A 19532-nucleotide genomic window follows, 5' to 3' on the forward strand; every position below is an offset into this window, starting at 1 on the left:
GAATCTCAAACCGGCCCCCTGGCCACTACTGCAGTGCCCATCTAGATTTCTCTCTCTAACCCTCTGCCTTCAGAACCTAGGCTTCAAATTCCTGATTCTCACCACCTTTCCTTCATTCTGGAAAAACGCCTTTACTTCAGGAAGAGGGATTTTAAAGAAGCACTAAACTGATTTGTATGAAGGTATTAAGGACTGAGACAGCTCATCTAAATCTTAAAGTATTGTTTGCATTTTTCAAAGAAAAACTTGTTTACCAGAAGGAGTCTCCCATGGGCTGGAAATTCAGGTGAATATATGAGAAGCTGTGGGCACTGGGGGCTTCCCTCATAGCTCAGTTGGTAAAAAAAAATCCACCTGCAATGCGGGAGACCTGGGTTTGATCCCTGGGTTGGGAAGATCCCCTGGAGAAGGGAAAGGCTACCCACTTCAGTGGGCACTGGGGAGGAAATATTCTAGGTTAATTCCAGGATGATTAACGACCAGTTTTGATCACTGTGCTGAGAAGCAGTAACTTGTTAAGTAGGGTCTGAGCCTGACAAGGGCTTCCCTGGTGGCTCAGTGGTAAAGAATCCTCCTGACAATGCAGGAGACACAGGTTCAATCTCTGGGTCGGGAAGATCCCCTGGAGAAGGAAATAGCAACCCACTCCAGTATTCTTGCCTGGGAAATCCCATGGACAGAGGAGCCTGGTGGGATACAGTCCATGGCTTTCAGAAGAGTCAGGTATGACTTAGTGACTAAACAATAAACTCGACAAGTAGCAACCCCCCCGGAGAAGGCAATGGCACCCCACTCCAGTACTCTTGCCTGGAAAATCCCATGGATGGAGGAGCCTGGTGGGCTTCAGTCCATGGGGTCGCGAAGAGTTGGACATGACTGAGCGACTTCACTTTCACTTTTCACTTTCATGCATTGGAGAAGGAAATGGCAACCCACTCCAGTGTTCTTGCCTGGAGAATCCCAGGGACGGCAGAGCCTGGTGGGCTGCCATCTATGGGGTCGCACAGAGTCGGACACGACTGAAGTGGCTTAGCAGCAGCAGCAGCAGCAGCAACCTCTCCCCCCAGCCCTGCCACCATTTTAAATCTTGCAGGTACTAACTGGTGAAAAGGTCATCAGTGTCAGCTGATCGATGTTGCTGCAGAGTCAGAATGGAGATACAATGAGATGCAGACAAACTAAAGTCCCTGTATCCCTGGAAATTCCATCAAATCCAAGTTTTGGGAGTAGTTCTAGTCCACTCTAAATCTGAGTTGTTCTAAAATCAACAGAATAGAGAAAGTCACTAAAAGTGTTGGGAAAGCCCAGGAGATTCAGATGAGGGGATTCATTTAAAAAAAGAACTGAGATTCTAAACGTTATTTCGGGTCATGCTGCACACACCTGAGATGAAAGTCAAGCTGTAAGAAAGATAAATACCACATTCAAATGCGACTGGTCTCACTCAGGCATTTGGTAAATTTGGAGAAGTTTGTTCTTTAAGCTTAAGAATATGAACCTCGCTTTCCAAAATGAGGTAGGAAAGTGGATTTCTGCCACTTGGCTTCATCCATTCAGCAAATAATTCTGCAAACTCAATCCATATCTCTGAATGTAGATATGATCATTCACTGAAAGAATTGCCAAAATGATACCTTTTGAATTCTACTATAACCATGACATTCAAATGACCTGACCACACAGCACCAGAATTCATATAAAAATTAAAGAAACTCAGCCACTGCAATCAGAAACATAATGAGTATTAAGAATCTGTTTCCCTTCCCCTCTATTATTTCATTACAAATAGCAGCTAATAAACAGCTGTTCCTTTTCAGTGTGCAAGGGTTCTTGTTTGCAAACATGAAAAACCACTGCTTTGTTCTCACGGGAGAAAACAAAACACTATCAATCAAAGCAAAGCTACGTACGTACCTAGACCCACTGCGGCAGCTGCTTGTTCAGAACCGCGTGTCACTGCTCCCTCAAGCCCGAGTGCCAGGACGCTTCTGAATCCTCGGCCCCTGCTCTTCTGAGTCAGGCTGCAGGCTAATGCTCCGAGGCTGAATGCTCTACCCCAGCAAGCCAAGGCTCGCCAACCAACTTAACTACTTACGTGCTGACTCACGCACGGGGCAGGGCGCACCCCAGCCGAGCCTGCTTACGGACTGAAGTCCTGCACCATCCTTGAAAGGTCACACCTGGAGCTCATCTCATCTTTCTGCATCCTGCATAGTCGGGGAAGGATCATTCATTGTCTCACACTGAACTGCTCCTTCCATTTGATTTGGAAAATACTAAATTTTTCCCCCACCACACCCACCACACAACACTAAGAGAAGACTTTGCAGGACAAATCAGCACAGAGATGTAAGTTAGGACCTTGTTAGATGAATGATTTCAGCTTGGCATCCCTGGTGGCTCAGACGGTAAAGTATCCGCCTGCAATGCTGGAGACCTAGGGTTTGATCCCTGGGACGAGAAGATCCCCTGGAGAAAGGAATGGCAACCCACTCCACTATTCTTGCCTGGAAAATCCTATGAACAGAAAAGCCTGGTGGGCTAGAGTCCATGGGGTTGCAAAGAGTCGGACATGACTAGGCAACCAACACTTTGGGCAAGGAGATGCCCCTTCTTTTCTAGAAAGCTCGTGACCAGAGAAACTTGATTATACATAGTCACCTTGGTAATTTGGAGAAGCATCTACTGGGACAGTGTTTACATTTTCCCTGATGTCTTTCCCAGGCTAAACCAAACATCAGTTTCCCACAAGTGTCTTTGTTTTCATCACATGGTTACTAGGATCCCTAGTGAAAATGTTGTTCATTCTTCTAACCCCTTGGGGCCCAGATCAGCAGGTATCGAAGGCAGGGAAAAGAGAGCAAAGCAAAGATTTCTAAGGCTTGATTAAGTCTTTGAAGTCCATTTCATTCCACCCAGGTCACACACAGAAGGCACAGAAGGTTAGAATTCCTAAAGAAAACCCATACTGCTTTTCCAGTTATTGGTGGGCCCCTTGAATTAGAAGCTTTCGGGGCAAAAACTTGCTCCCAGCCTAGGTCAAGTTCTTGTTTTTCTTCAGGCTCTAGCTGAGTCTAGCCTAGGATTCACATGGAGAGGAAGTTGAGGAGAGAGGAGTGTACAGGGATGGGCATTTGTTTGGAAATGATTATTGCAGGCAGGCAGGAAATACACATCCAATTGTGTGGGGACTTAGTGCAAGAGTTCCCTCTTCTTCCCCCTTTGACTGTAGCTGCAGAGTTGCCAGCTCAGGTTTATCAGCTACTAATTGGGCTCCAAAGCTCTAGGGCCTCCTTTGCATAAAGTTGCATCTACCTGGGGGCCTGTAAGCTCCAGCAAAGGTAGTACAAATCCATCTGTGCACAGAACACAGCCTGTAAACTGACTGTGTAATAATGGTGATATTGTAGCAATAGGAACAGCTACTATGTTAAATGCTTCCTGTCTGCCAGCCAATGAACTAAATGCTTTACCTATGTTCTGTAGCAAGAACTCAGTAGTTCTTGTTACAGAATCTGTGTTCCTCTCTTCTTCTTCGCCTCCCCTGCCATCAGGAATAACCATGCAACTCGAAGTCTGACCAATGGAAAGTGAGCAGTAGTAGTATGTACCAATTTCATTTTTAACCTATAAAATCTTCCTGTGTGTGATCTTCTGGGCTCCAGGCAAAGATTTGGAGGGAGATACTGCTAGTGACCTTGGGGTTATGGAAAGAAGAAAGTGAAAAGCCTCCATCAGCCTGAATGACCACATAGAGAGAGTGGCTAACCTTTGTAATGACAGGCATACTTCATTTTATTGCTTCACTATACTGTGCTTTGCAGCTGTTGCAGTTTTCATAAATGGAAGATTTGTGAGGACCGTGAAAGGATCAAGTCTAAAGGAGCCATTTTTTCCAACAGCATTTGCTCACTTACTGTCTCAGTGTCACATTTTGGTCATTCTCACGATATTGCAAACTTTTTCATTATGATCAGTTGTCATGGTGATTTGTGATCAGTGAGTTATCTTTGAAGTTACTATTACAAAAAAAAATCACAACTTTCTATAGGTTCAGATGATGGTTAGCAATTTTTAGCAATAAATTACTTTTAATCAAGGTATATATATTGTTATTTTAGACATAATGTTGCACACTTCATAGACTACAGTATTATATAAACATAAATTTTATGTGCACCAGGAAACCAAAGATTTCATGTGGCTCTGCATGGTGCTGCAGTATTTGCTTTATTAAAGAGGTCTAAAACTGAACCCACAATGTCTCTGAGGTATGCCTGTGTTTTTAAATATGAGGGAAAAAATTGGATGCCAACCTAAAAATGCATGTTTCTGGATTCTTTTAGAGATATGTAAGCAGAACACTTTAAAGACCACTTGTCTACAGAACAAAGACTAGACCCATTAGCCAGGTATTCAGACTCACCCAGTCCAAGCCCTTTCCTTTATTTTTGATATTTCTCCTGCTCAGTCTCCCACTCTGGGCACATGGATTCTCTTTACGGTTCCTAAATGCACCTGTCATATCCTACCCCTGCTCAAACTTTTACCCTCACCCAGAACACTTTCCCAACTACTCCTAACTTAACTGAATCATACTTTGCTGAAGCAGTTTGAAAACGTGGTTGCAAATCCTCTGACATGCCATCCATAGAAAAGTGGGGATCTATGTCATCTTCCCTTGAGTCTGGAGGGCCAGTGACTGCTTATGTCTGACAATAGAGACTGTAGAAGTGAAGCCACGTGACTTCTGAGGCCAGGTTGTAAAAAGGCATGCAGCATCCATGTTTCCTAGAACACTAGCTCTTGGAAATATTAACAAAATTCAACTGAGTACAATGTAAAGATCTTACTAGGTTTCATTTAGTCATTCATGAATCAGGGAGCATGGAGATTTTGCTCCAGATCAGAAAGTCATCACAGACTTTGGAACAGTGCAGCTGCATGATCTGGCTTTTAGAAAGCTTACTCTAGTATCCATCACCTGGATTCTATGTCAAAGCACACACAGTGCACAGGTTTTAATGTGGAGCCTTTTGCAATACCCAAGCAAGAGCCTTAGACTAGAATGCTAGAAGAGGAGATAAATGTTAAGTGGTTATCACATGGATGTGTTTTGAAGGCAGAGTCAGCAGGGTCTCCTGTTGGAATTCATAAATGACAGAGAAAATAAGAGTCAAGAATGATTCCAAAGATTTCTAGAACTGGTAGAATGGAGTTGACTTCTGCTGAGATGGGGAAGAATATGAGAGAAGTAGGTTTGGTTGAAGAGAATCAAGCACTGGGTATCTGTAAAAATAATTCTGGAGGGATTCTTTAGCTCAAGACCTTACGAAAATGACCAGCAGAGGCTAGTCAGAAATGATGTAATATCTGCAAAGATAATGAGAGCAAAACTCTGTCCCAGAAGGTAATAGGATTCTATGTGTTACAAGGTGGACATTTTTGATAGCTATGAGTTGGTTTTGATGTGAATTAGAAATATAAATTATAGAGTGAATTAGAAATATAAATTATAGAGTCAGGCTAAAGCAATTTTTAAAGGAATTTATTGCAAGAAAGGTATTAATTAATAGTACATGATAAACAGTTATGGGGAAAAATCATATCAACTATTCACTAATGGATGAACTTTGGGACAAACTGGTATATAATTTAATATCCAATTAATTTAAGTATCTTTAAAGGTCAGTCTCTGAGAAGCCTTGACCATTGAATCTGTTCTGTTCCATCCAAATTCTTACTCATTTACTGTTGACTAATTGTCTTCGGTAATTTTCCCCCAAACATAATTTTTTTTCACATGAGATTAGTGCAGGAGGGGTGTGTTCTATATCGAAGGCCAAATATAGCATTTGTAGATAATTCTCATTCGGAAGTGAAGTGAAGTCGCTCAGTTGTGTCCAGCTCTTTGCGACCCCATGGACTGTAGCCTACCAGGTTCCTCCGTCCATGGGATTTTCCAGGCAAGAATACTGGAGTGGGGTGCCATTTCCTTCTCCATCTCATTTGGAGATTATATGCAATTATTCAAAGTACACTCTAATTGCCGTTCTTGTAGTTCATTTCTGGAAAAGAAGATGCTTTGCTTCCTAAGTCCCGCCTTAACCCCCATCCTCACATCCCAGCAAAAGTCCTCACCTGAGTCTGTCGGCAGCTCCTGTGGCCCCATGATCTTCAGTGCTTTCAGTTCAGTTCTGTTCAGTTGCTTAGTCCTGTCTGACTCTTTGCAGCCCCACAGATTGCAGCACACCAGGCCTCCCTGTCCATCACCAACTCCTGGAGTTTACCCAAACTCATGCCCATCGAGTCAGTGATGCCATCCAACCATCTCATCCTCTGTCGTCCCCTTCTCCTCCCACCTTTAATCTTTCCCAGCATCAGGGTCTTTTCCAATGAGTCAGTTCTTTGCATCAGGTGGCCAAAGTATTGGAGTTTTAGCTTCAACATCAGTCCTTCCAATGAACACTCAGGACTGATCTCCTTTAGGATGGACTGGTTGGATTTCCTTGCAGTCCAAGGGACTTTCAAAAGTGCTTTAGCTAACAGCATTTCCTGGGAAGAATTCCTTCCTGCTTAGGGTAGGAACTGGAAAGAAGTTATCCCACAAATCCCAGAATATGACCCTACTATTGCACCCCCTAAATACACGTAAGTTCTTCACCCTCAACCCTCAAAGCAACCCCTGTGAAGTAGCTACTATTAATCTACCCAACTCACAATGAACACCCAAAGCTCAAGTACTGGCACAACCAAAGTCACATGGCTGGTGAGTGACACAACTCGTTTTCTGCCCCCTACTTTTTCACTGTTCAGTGGAGACAGCAAGCACTTTGCTGGGTCCCTTTCTCATAGTTTTGCCTCCTTCTCAATTCCCCTCACCCGGCACCCAGGACATCTTGGGGGATATTTTCAGGGATTACTATTTTAGCTAACGATAAGGCTTTTGCCTTGCTGAATAAAGCATACAAACGGAGAGGAATATGGAGAGAGAATACAGAAGAGAAACCTGTGCCAGTAGGGGGGCTGCAAGAGGAGGTTTGGGGGAGAGAGAAGCCGGGAGAGAGCTGGAGGAGGAGTGAGGGGTTTCTAATGCGGCTGTCGGTTTCATCTTTGTGGAGCACTGGTATAATTTCTTCTTCCTGAAATGTTTGGTAGAATTAACCAGCAAACTCCATGGGGCTTCCAATTTAATTTTTTCACATTTAATTCTGATGGTGTGTGATACAGCCCTATTTCCTCAAGGCCCGTGATACGGGTAATGCTGCTGCTCCATCTGGTGACCAGCTACGCAGGTATGCTCAGTTTGTGAAAATTAATCTGTGCATACTTTTCTGTGTGTCTGGAATACTTTGGTAGATTTTCTAAAAATAGTTGCACTCTGTTCAATTTTTTTAAGTATCTCTGGTTCAAACTGACTTAATAAGGAACATTGTTAACCCACATAACAAGTCCAAGGAAGGCAGCCCCAGAGTTGGTTACTTAAGCATCTAATAAAATCATTAAGGACCCAGTTCCTCAATGATACTAAGTCAGTTATGCCCTCAGAACTTCTAGGCATTATATCTAGACTCAACCTTGCCAACGTGAAGTGGGTATTTTCAATGTTGGGTCCCTTTTTAAGAGCAAGAAAAATTTCCTAAAAGTATAATAGGTCTGCTAATTTTTTACAGAATCAAACACACCCTGACCCAACAATTCCACACCTGGCTATTTACCTATGAGAAAAAAAAAAAAAAAAAACATATATACACATGGGCATACCTCAGAGATCTTGCAGGTTTAATTCCAAACCATTGCAATAACACAAGTCACATGAATTTCCCAATGCTTATAAAAGTTATGCTCACACTATCCTATATTAAGGGTACAATAATAGTATTATGTCTAAAAAATGCATATGCCAGGATGCAAAAATACTTTCTTGATAAAAAATACCAACTGTCATCTGAGCCTTTCTGGTGGAGGGTTTGAAATATTGCAAAAATTACCAAAATGTCAGACAAATGCATGAAGTAAGCAAAAGCTGTTAGAAAAATGGTGCTAATACTTGATCAATGCAGGGTTGCCACAAACCTTCAATTTGTAAAAATGAAGTATCTCTGAAGCACAATAAAGCAAAGTGCAACAAAATGAGGTATGTCTATATATACAAGCATATACGTATACACATGCACACACAGAAAACGTATACAAGACTGTTCTGACCTGCCTGATTTATAACATCCAAAATTTGGAAACAGTCTAGATATCAATCTATAGAAGAGTGGATAAACCAACTGTGATATATTTATTCAATGAAATACTAATAAAAAATAAATTATCAGTACACATGACAACATGAATAAATCTAAAAATATTATGCAGAGTGAAATAAGCGAGACACAGAGTGCTTACACAGTACATGGTGGGGACAAAAAATCAATGGCGGAAAAAAAGGATACATGCCTCTGGAGTGAGAGGGAGAAAGACTGGCCAGGGTTGACTGGGAAGGCAAAGAGCTCTCCAGGGAGATACTAATGTTCAAGGTCGCAACAGGTGTTTGAGTTGCATTTGTCAACTTGGTAAATATGCACTTAAGATTTGTGTATTTCTTCAGTTATAAATTTTACCTTGAAAAAAACTGAACAAATTTTGAATTTTGATTAATGAATGCCAAAGTATTTAGGCAGCAGTAAACTGATGTCAGCAATTGACTTTCAAATGAATTTGTGAAGATAAGAATAACTGACAGATAAACAGATAGACAAATGGATCAGTATGTGTTACAGCAAGTTAAAAAAAAATTAAGGTAGAAGCTGGGTGGTGCCTCCAGGGGTTCTCAAGGTGAAATTCTTCTCAATTTAGTGCACACTTATGTTTTCTCATAATAAAACATTGGCAAGGAATGAGTTTACAAAAAAAAGGATTTCAACGCCAGATAAATTTGGAAAATATTAGTTAATGAAATTTAAGTAGATTTATTTAAACGGAAGATTTATTAGAGTCTTAAAATACACTGATATGAATGCTGAATTTATATACATGTGTGTGTGTGCCCGTGTGTATTTTCTAACTTAGATTTTCTCCAACATTGAAACCAAACTGCAAAGGAAGCGAGAACTGGGAAGCAGAGAATGCTGTGCTCTCTGGTCCCCAATGGCCCCTTGCCCTCCAGGGACCACCATCCAATGCCTCTCGTCCCCAAGGCCTCAGCCCCAATTCCACCAGCTCATTTGCCTTCAGTCCTGGGCATATGATACAAGCTGCTCTAAATCAGAACAGAAACCAGCAGGTCTTTCTAGTGAGCTTGGCTGCCTTTCCTGCTCTGACCTGCTTTCAGCAATAGGAAGACTGCCATCCATTCCTCATCATTTTTGTCAAATGAAAAACACCTGGATTCAGACTCCTTTCATTCTCAAGAAGGAAATGGATTTCCTAGGGTCCAAGCAAATTCATTGTCATTACTGATTTTAATTGGTACTTAAGCTCTGAACATCTTGAGAAATTAAGCCAGTTTTGATGGCCCAGATCTACGGGATGCCAAATTGTCACAGTTCTCCATACTCGCCATGTGTTAAAGTGACATTTCTGCTACCTTCCAATTTTGGTGACTTTGTTTGAATTTGGACTTGTGTGGAGGTTATATGTGCTGAATGCACTGACATTTTCTCTCCTGAAGAATCGTATCACCACCCCACACCCCCAACAACAAGTTTTGCTGTGTGTTGGGTGCAATTCGTGCAGAGGATTGTACAAGAACAAGACCTTCTGGCTCTATTCCTGGCTTCAATTCCTCTGCCTCCAGCAGCAGCTTCCCTCAGGGCTCAGGAAACAGGAGCCCCAGGGGAAATCTCCCCAGGGCTCTGAGTGTTCACTGCAAGCTGAGTGAATGGGAACATGAGCTCTGTGGAATCATCCAGTGTCAGCTCACGAGCTCAGGAATGCACTCCAGAATCCAGAACCAGCAATGCTTCCAAAGCACACATGTGCCAGGGGCACTAATTGGACACAATTCCTTTCAAGCCATTTGCTTTTACATGTTCATCCCTGAAGCCCGTGAAGAAACAGAGCTAGCAACCACCTGCAGATTCATCTGCCCGCCTCTGGTAGGGAGCCTGCAAGGGTCATTGAAACAGTGTGTAATGTTGCCTGCTGTAAAAAGGAAGTTTATGCTGCAAACACTCTTGTCTTCTCACTTCTTACCCCTGTCAGGGGCCTCAGTTGCAGCCAAACACCAGCCAGAGGTCAAAAGTCTCTCGGCCAATAAGGTGTATAATGAATACATTATCAAGCGTGGCAGTGATTTGACTGTGGCCTCTTAAAGCCAAAAAGGAAAAAAAAAAAAAAAAGGAAACAGACAAAACCCCTAAAGGCCAATGATTTCAGAGACAACTTCAAAACAAACATTTTAAGTCAGATCATGCATTTTCCAAAATGACTTTTTCCCCACTTGAACCACCATCCTAAAGTATCAGGAAGTTTTTGCTACACATCCCAGTGGGAAACCCAATACTTGTCTTTCCACGGTCACAGGCTCTTCATTACATAAAAGAGAATGCATAAAAGACAGACTGCTTTGGCTGAAACCATCTTTTCCTCTCCTCTTTCAGGCTGATAAATAGTATTAGCAGAAAACAACTCAAATACAGTTCTTTCACATGACAGCACAGAGCTAGCCTAGTGAGCAGACTCTTAAGTGCCAACAAATCAAGGTAGCCCATCCATGTTTTTCTTCATTGCTGCCCTGGCTCATCCACAAAGTGTTGTTGCCATGTGTTCTGGGAAATAAACTCACTCAGAAGGACAATGCAGAGAGTGGAGGGCAGTTCATTACACTGGTGGGCCCAAGGCAGAGTCTTCTCTTAGCCAAGGACCCCGACCAGTTTTTGTGAAAACTTTATATACTCTAAGTGTACGTGCACAACCCCACCTCCCCAAATTCCCTGACAATCAAAGTTAACCCGTGATTCATATGCCTTAAGCCTAGGTAGTTCAGTTCCGTTCAGTCGCTCAGTCGTGTCCAACTCTGCAAGCCCATGAATCGCAGGACGCCAGGCCTCCTTGTCCATCACCAACTCCCAGAGTTCACTCAAACTTACATCCATCTAGTCAGTGATGCCACCCAGACATCTTATCCTCTGTCGTCCCCTTCTTCTCCTGCCCCCAATCCCTCCCAGCATCAGAGTCTTTTCCAATGAGTCAACTCTTCGCATGAGGTGGCCAAAGTACTGGAGTTTCAGCTTTAGCATCATTCCTTCCAAAGAAATCCCAGGTCTGATCTCTTTTAGAATAGACTGGTTGGATCTCCTTGCAGTCCAAGGGACTCTCAAGAGTCTTCTCCAACACCACAGTTCAAAAGCATCAATTCTTCGGCACTTTCTTCACAGTCCAACTCTCACATCCATATACGACCACTGGTAAAACCATAGCCTTGACTAATCAGAACTTTGTTGGCAAAGTAATGTCTGCTTCTGAATATGCTATCTAGGTTGCTCATAACTTTCCTTCCATGGAGTAAGTGTCTTTTAATTTCATGGCTGCAGTCACCATCTGCAGTGATTTTGGAGCCCCCAAAAATAAAGTCTGACACTGTTTCCACTGTTTCCTCATCTATTTCCCATGAAGTGATGGGACCAGATGCCATGATCTTTGTTTTCTGAATGTTGAGCTTTAAGCCAACTTTTTCACTCTCCTCTTTCATCAAGACACTTTTAATTCCTCTTCACTTTCTGCCATAAGGGTGGTGTCATCTGCATATCTGAGGTTATTGATATTTCTCCAGGCAATCTGGATTCCAGCTTGTGCTTCTTCCAGCCTAGCGTTTCTCATGATGTACTCTGCATGTAAGTTAAATAAGCAGGGTGACAGTATACAGCCTTGACGAACTCCTTTTCCTATTTGGAACCAGTCTGTTGTTCCACGTCCAGTTCTAACTGTTGCTTCCTGACCTGCATATAGGTTTCTCAAGAGGCAGATCAGGTAGTCTGGTATTCCCATCTCTTTCAGAATTTTTCACAGTTGATTGTGATCCACACAAAGGCTTTGGCATAGTCAATAAAACAGAAAGAGATGTTTTTCTGGAACTCTCTTGCTTTTTCCATGATCCAGTGGATGTTGGCAATTTGATCTCTGGTTCCTCTGCCTTTTCTAAAACCAGCTTGAACATCAGGAAGTTCATGGTTCATGTATTGCTGAAGCCTGGCTTGGAGAATTTTGAGCATTACTTTACTAGCGTGTGAGATTAGTGCAATTGTGCGGTAGTTTGAGCATTCTTTGGCATTGCCTTTCTTTGGGATTGGAATGAAAACTGACCTTTTCCAGTCCTGTGGCCACTGCTGAGTTTTCCAAATTTGCTGGCATATTGAGTGCAGCACTTTCATAGCATCATCTTTCAGGATTTGAAATAGCTCCACTGGAATTCCATCACCTCCACTAGCTTTGTTCGTAGTGATGCTTTCTAAGGCCCACTTGACTTCACATTCCAGGATGTCTGGCTCTAGGTCAGTGATCACAGCATCGTGATTATCTGGGTGGTGAAGATCTTTTTTGTACAGTTTTTCTGTGTATTCTTGCCACCTCTTCTTAATATCTTCTGCTTCTGTTAGGTCCATACCATTTCTGTCCTTTATCAAGCCCATCTTTGCATGAAATGTTCCCTTGGTATCTCTAATTTTCTTGAAGAGATCTCCAGTCTTTCCCATTCTGTTGTTTTCCTCCATTTCTTTGCATTGGTCGCTGAGGAAGGCTTTCTTATCTCTTCTTGATATTCTTTGGAACTCTGCATTCAGATGCTTGTATCTTTCCTTTTCTCCTTTGCTTTTCCCTTCTCTTCTTTTCACAGCTATTTGTAAGGCCTCCTCAGACAGCCATTTTGCTTTTTTGCATTTTTTCCCATGGGGATGGTCTTGATCCCTGTCTCCTGTACGTCACAAACCTCAGTCTTTAACAGTGGACAATTATCAATAGGCCTGTGGTCATACCGCAATAAGCGTAACAGCATGTATGATTCTATTCGGTTACACAGATAATTAGGGTATTTTTTTAGCAAAGGAAGAGCCCTGGGGCTCTTCCTTCTGGGGGTCTGGTTTTCCAGTTGGTATGTTGTTTCCATAGATACTGGGCAAAAAGCTCAAAGTCCACAGTCCAGCCCAAGATGGAGTCCTGCTTTCAAGATAGTCTTCTTTTGAAGGAAGAAACAGAACAGGCTCTAAGTCACACTGTTTCAGAGTCAACCAATTCTTCTAACAACCATTGTGTATGCACATCAGACATTCAAAATTCTGGGGCAAGTATTTTACCAGAAACACTAAGATATATGAGCTTCTCTGGTGGCTCAGCAGTAAAGAATCTGACTGCCAGTACAGGAGACCCAGGTTTGATCCCTGGGTTGGGAAGATTCCCTAGAGAAGAGAATGGCAACCCACTCTAGTATTCTGGCCTGGAGAGTCCCCATGGACAGAAGAGCCTGGCAGGCTACAGTCCATGGGGGTCTCAGAGTCAGACACGACTGAGTGGCTAAGCAGGCAGGTTCAGATCGCTGATAATGTATACTCACTCGGAAGTTCAAATAAAGGATGAGAGTGGACTTGGTTTTTCTCGGTGTTTCAGTCTCTCTCTGGCTGGGGCCGGTCTTTTCCTTGACTGGGACTTCTTTCTTGGCTCCACACGGCCTTCATCTCTCTCATTTTCCTCTCTAGAATGACAGTGGTTATCAATGAGCACTTAACTTGAATGCATGCTGCATCACTGCCCCACGTTACACCACAACGTAAGTAAAATCATCTCTATTTTATAAGGGAGGAAACAGGCTCAGAAAAAATTGGTCCAGGCATACAGCGCCTATAAGCTTTCAAAGATGGGATTTGAACACATCTGAGTCCCCAGTTCATGCCCCTAAGGATACACCCCATTTTCTCTTTGAGTTTTTATCCTGCCCTACAAAATTACTCCCATTCTTCATAAAACAATGGAGCCATTCATTTATTGACCCTTTCAACTACCATGTCTTTATCAAATACCTAATACAAATTCAAACAGAAAGAAGTGCTTAGTTTACTTCCCAAAGAGAAGGTTTTTCCTTTGAACCTGTTATTTTCCTTTACTTCCGCCCCAAAAGGCTTTTTCAGTTTCCACAAACAAGCAGGTACCTACACAATCCACGATGGTCTTCAGAGTCCATGGTTGCATGGTTTTGATTCCAAAATGGCACGAAAGTAGATGGTCACATTAAGGGTTCTAGAGAAAGTGTGACTACAGCAGACTGTTAAAATCAGAATGTCTCTAGATTAGATTACTCTAACAATGACCTAAATGATTTGTGTCCTTTTAGGAAGCACCCTGGGTTTATATCTGAATGTGCCTTCCTGCGTCTAAGAACTAATGCATCTAAGACTCAAATTCAAGAGAGAGGAATTGGACACAGCTCTAGTTGGGAAATAAAGGCAAGTGTGATATCATGGTTGAAGTTTTTGCTGGAAATAATATGGGCTGGGATATCTAAAGACATAAAAAACAACAACCCTTGCTATTTCCTACTCACACAGGAAAAATGTGTTGGGTTACCAGATTAAAAATATTTAGAACTTGTATTCAGTTCAGTTCAGTCCAGTCACTCAGTCATGTCCAACTCTTTGCGACCCCATGAATCGCAGCACGCCAGGCCTCACTGTCCATCACCAACTCCCGGAGTTCACTCAGACTCACGTCCATCCAGTCAGTGATGCCATCCAGCCATCTCATCCTCTGGCATCCCCTTCTCCTCCTGTCCCCAATCCCTCCCAGCATCAGAGTCTTTTCCAATGAGTCAACTCTTCGCATGAGGTGGCCAAAGTAATGGAGTTTCAGCTTCAGCATCATTCCCTCCAAAGAAATCCCAGGGCTGATCTCCTTCAGAATGGACTGGTTGGATCTCCTTGCAGTCCAAGGGACTCTCAAGAGTCTTCTCCAACACCACAGTTCAAAAGCATCAATTCTTCGGCACTCAGCCTTCTTCACAGTCCAACTCTCACATCCATACATGACCACAGGAAAAACCATAGCCTTGACTAGACGAACCTTTGTTGGCAAAGTAATGTCTCTGCTTTTGAATATGCTATCTAGGTTGGCCATAACTTTCCTTCCAAGGAGTAAGCGTCTTTTAATTTCATGGCTGCAGTCACCATCTGCAGTGATTTTGGAGCCCAGAAAAATAAAGTCTGACACTGTTTCCACTGTTTCCCCATCTATTTCCCATGAAGTGATGGGACCAGATGCCATGATCTTCATTTTCTGAATGTTGAGCTTTAAGCCAACTTCTTCACTCTCCTCTTTCACTTTCATCAAGAGGCTTTTTAGTTCCTCTTCACTTTCTGCCATAAGGGTGGTGTCATCTGCATATCTGAGGTTATTGATATTTCTCCGGGCAATCTGGATTCCAGCTTGTGCTTCTTCCAGCCTAGCGTTTCTCATGATGTACTCTGCATGTAAGTTAAATAAGCAGGGTGACAGTATACAGCCTTGACGAACTCCTTTTCCTATTTGGAACCAGTCTGTTGTTCCACGTCCAGTTCTAACTGTTGCTTCCTGACCTGCATATAGGTTTCTCAAGAGGCAGATCAGGTAGTCTGGTATTCCCACCTCTTTCAGAATTTTTCACAGTTGATTGTGATCCACACAAAGGCTTTGGCATAGTCAATAAAACAGAAAGAGATGTTTTTCTGGAACTCTCTTGCTTTTTCCATGATCCAGTGGATGTTGGCAATTTGATCTCTGGTTCCTCTGCCTTTTCTAAAACCAGCTTGAACATCAGGAAGTTCACGGTTCACATATTGCTGAAGCCTGGCTTGGAGAATTTTGAGCATTACTTTACTAGCATGTGAGATGAGTGCAATTGTGCGGTAGTTTGAGCATTCTTTGGCATTGCCTTTCTTTGGGATTGGAATGAAAACTGACCTTTTCCAGTCCTGTGGCCACTGCTGAGTTTTCCAAATTTGCTGGCATATTGAGTGCAGCACTTCCACAGCATCATCTTTCAGGATTTGAAATAGCTCCACTGGAATTCCATCACCTCCACTAGTTTTGTTCGTAGTGATGCTTTCTAAGGCCCACTTGACTTCACATTCCAGGATGTCTGGCTCTAGGTCAGTGATCACACCATCGTGATTATCTGGGTCGTGAAGATCTTTTTTGTACAGTTCTTCTGTGTATTCTTGCCATCTCTTCTTAATATCTTCTGCTTCTTTTAGGTCCATACCATTTCTGTCCTTTATCGAGCCCATCTTTGCATGAAATGTTTCCTTGGTATCTCTAATTTTCTTGAAGAGATCTCTAGTCTTTCCCATTCTGTTGCTTTCCTCTATTTCTTTACATACATCACTGAAGAAGGCTTCCTTATCTCTTCTTGCTATTCTTTGGAACTCTGCATTCAGATGCTTGTATCTTTCCTTTTCTCCTTTGCTTTTCGCTTCTCTTCTTTTCACAGCTATTTGTAAGGCCTCTCCAGACAGCCACTTTGCTTTTCTGCATTTCTTTTCCATGGGGATGGTCTTGATCGCTGTCTCCTGTACCATGTCACGAACCTCATTCCATAATTCATCAGGCACTCTATCTATCAGATCTAGGCCCTTAAATCTATTTCTCACTTCCACTGTATAATCATAAGGGATTTGATTTTGGCCATACCTGAATGGTCTAGTAGTTTTCCCTACTTTCAATTAAGTCTGAATTTGGCAATAAGGAGTTCATGATCTGAGCCACAGTCAGCTCCCAGTCTTGTTTTTGTTGACTGTATAGAGCTTCTCCATCTTTGGCTGCAAAGAACATAATGAATCTGATTTTGGTGTTGACCATCTGGTGATGTCCATGTGTAGAGTCTTCTCTTGTGTTGTTGGAAGAGGGTGTTTGCTATGACCAGTGCATTTCTTGGCAAAACTCTATTAGTCTTTGCCCTGCTTCATTCCGTATTCCAAGGCCAAATTTGCCTGTTACTCCAGGTGTTTCTTGACTTCCTACTTTTGCATTCCATTCCCCTATAATGAAAAGGACATCTTTTTGGGGTGTTAGTTCTAAAACGTCTTGTAGGTCTTCATAGTTCAAACTAAAACAGGGTACTCATTGAAAGAAATGAGAAGCTACTGACTAAACAAATAGAAAATACTGTACAAATATAAAGAGTAGAACTTGGTAGATATCAATTCAAATATATATATATATAGTAGCTTAAATGTGAAAGATCTAAATACACTAATTAAAAGGCAGAGATTCAAAATACATTTAAAACAATCATATACTATCTATAAGATCAGATCAGTCGCTCAGTCGTGTCCGACTCTTCACGACCCCATGAATCGCAGCATGCCAGGCCTCCCTGTCCATCACCAACTCCCAGAGTTCACTCAGACTCACATCCATCGAGTCAGTGATGCCATCCAGCCATCTCATCCTCTGGCGTCCCCTTCTCCTCCTGCCCCCAATCCTTCCCAGCATCAGAGTCTTTTCCAATGAGTCAACTCTTCGCATGAGGTGGCCAAAGTACTGGAGTTTCAGCTTTAGCATCAGTCCTTCCAAAGAAATCCCAGGACTGATCTCCTTCAGAATGGACTGGCTGGATCTCCTTGCAGTCCAAGGGACTCTCAAGAGTCTTCTCCAACACCACAGTTCAAAAGCATCAATTCTTTGGTGCTCAGCCTTCTTCACGGTCCAACTCTCACATCCATACATGACCACAGGAAAAACCATAGCCTTGACTAGATGAACCTTTGTTGGCAAAGTAATGTCTCTGCTTTTGAATATGCTATCTAGGTTGGTCATAACTTTCCTTCCAAGGAGTAAGCATCTTTTAATTTCATGGCTGCAGTCACCATCTGTAGTGATTCTGGAGCCCAGAAAAATAAAGTCTGACACTGTTTCCACTGTTTCCCTATCTATTTCCCATCAAGTGGTGGGACTGGATGCCATGATCTTCGTTTTCTGAATGTTGAACTTTAAGCCAGCTTTTTCACTCTCCAATTTCACTTTCATCAAGAGGCTTTTGAGTTCCTCTTCATTTTCTGCATCCACTTTAAATATAGACTAAAAGAGTCTAAAGATAAAGGGATGGAGAAAGATCTACCATGCAAATACTAGTCAAAAGAAAGCTCAGTTATCTTAAATTATCTTAATTTCAGACAAAACAGACTTCACAACAACAAAAACGATCAGGAATAAAGAGAGAGACGGCTGGATGGCATTATCGATGCAATGGACAAGAACTGGTCAAACTCCGGGAGATGGTGAGGCACAAGGAGGCCTGGCGTGCTGCAGTCCATGGGGTCACAAAGAGTCAGACATGACTGGGTGACTGAACAAATAAACAGAGAGATGACAGCTGATATAATAAAGGGGTCACCAATATTCATTGCAGTACTGTTTACAACAGCCAAGACATGGAAGCAACCTTTATGTCTGTCCATTGATAGAGGAATGGATAAAGAAGATGTGGTACATACATACAATGGAATATTACTCAGCCATTAGAAAGAATGAAATAATGCCATTTGCAGCAACATGGATGAACCGTCATACTGAGTGAAATCAGTCAGAGAAGGAGAAATACTGTGTGACATCCCTTTTAAGTGGAATCTAAAAAAGAAATGACACAAACGAATTTACAAAACAGAAAGAGACTCACAGACTTAGAAAACAAACTTATAGTTGCCAGTGGGAAGGGATAGTTAGGCAGTTTGGGATGGACATGTACACACTGCTATGTTTACAATGGATAACCAACAAGGACCTACTCTATAGCATATGGAACTCTGCTCAATGTTATGTGGCAGCCTGGATGGGAAGGGACTCTGGGGGAGAATGGATACATGTATATGTATGGCTGAGTCCCTTTGCTGTTCACCTGAGCCACACCCCAATACAAATTAAAAAGTTCAAAAAAAAATAATAAAGGGGTCAGTTCTCTAAGAAAATGAGAACAGCCCTAGTATGTGCACACCTAAGAACAAAACATCAAAATACGTGTGGTTCTGGGCCACCATGGGGTTACGAGGGGACTCTGGGTTGGCTCCTTTGGGGTGCTGGAGCCTTTCCTTACCCTCACCTGAAATGCCATTCCTGCTCCCTGTGGCCACACACCTTTGACACAGAAACCATGACACTGGAGGTTACACAGGCCTCTGGATCTGCACTCTTTTTTTTGGTTGTTGTTAAACTTCTGGGGGAAAAAAAAAAAGGGACCCTGCCTATTTCACGGAACTCTGCCTTATAATCTCCAGTAAGCTTTCCCCAGGAAGTCTCAAGAGATCCTCCAATCTTTAGACACAAAAGCCTTGGTGTGTTAATGGAGTGATGGCTCTTATAAGTAAGTACTGCTCCCAGTGACCACAGTCCACATAAGCTACTGTGATTAATAAACCACAGGTTCTCTCGAGGACGTTTCTAATTCGTAAGCGCGAATTTTCTCAGTCATTTGATGCTAAACCATACCTCTGTGCCACATCAGGGCTCCAGAATTAACACGATTTCTGAAACACATGATAAGTAGGAACTCTTACAATAAATCCGCACTACATTCTTCTCACCAA

At 42.5% G+C, this 19532-nt stretch overlaps 1 protein-coding gene across 2 annotated transcripts in view; it reads right to left on the bottom strand.

Annotated features, from left to right (window-relative positions):
• The window catches only part of ASAH2 (N-acylsphingosine amidohydrolase 2), an 82628-nt gene extending 80578 nt beyond the window's left edge, over window positions 1–2050 (bottom strand). Inside the window, exon 1 of one of the 2 annotated variants that reach the window (XM_086379172.1) lies at window positions 1915–2050. The gene's annotated coding sequence lies outside the window, so the exon portion shown is untranslated. The remainder of the gene's footprint in view (window positions 1–1914) is intronic. The other variant, XM_086379170.1, reaches the window with a different exon arrangement.
• Window positions 2051–19532: the final 17482 nt, after the last annotated feature.

The sequence above is a fragment of the Bos grunniens genome, chromosome 26 (assembly GCF_055505025.1).
Source record: "Bos grunniens cultivar Pamir isolate PY7600 chromosome 26, Bosgru_T2T1.0, whole genome shotgun sequence".
NCBI lineage: Eukaryota > Metazoa > Chordata > Mammalia > Artiodactyla > Bovidae > Bos > Bos grunniens.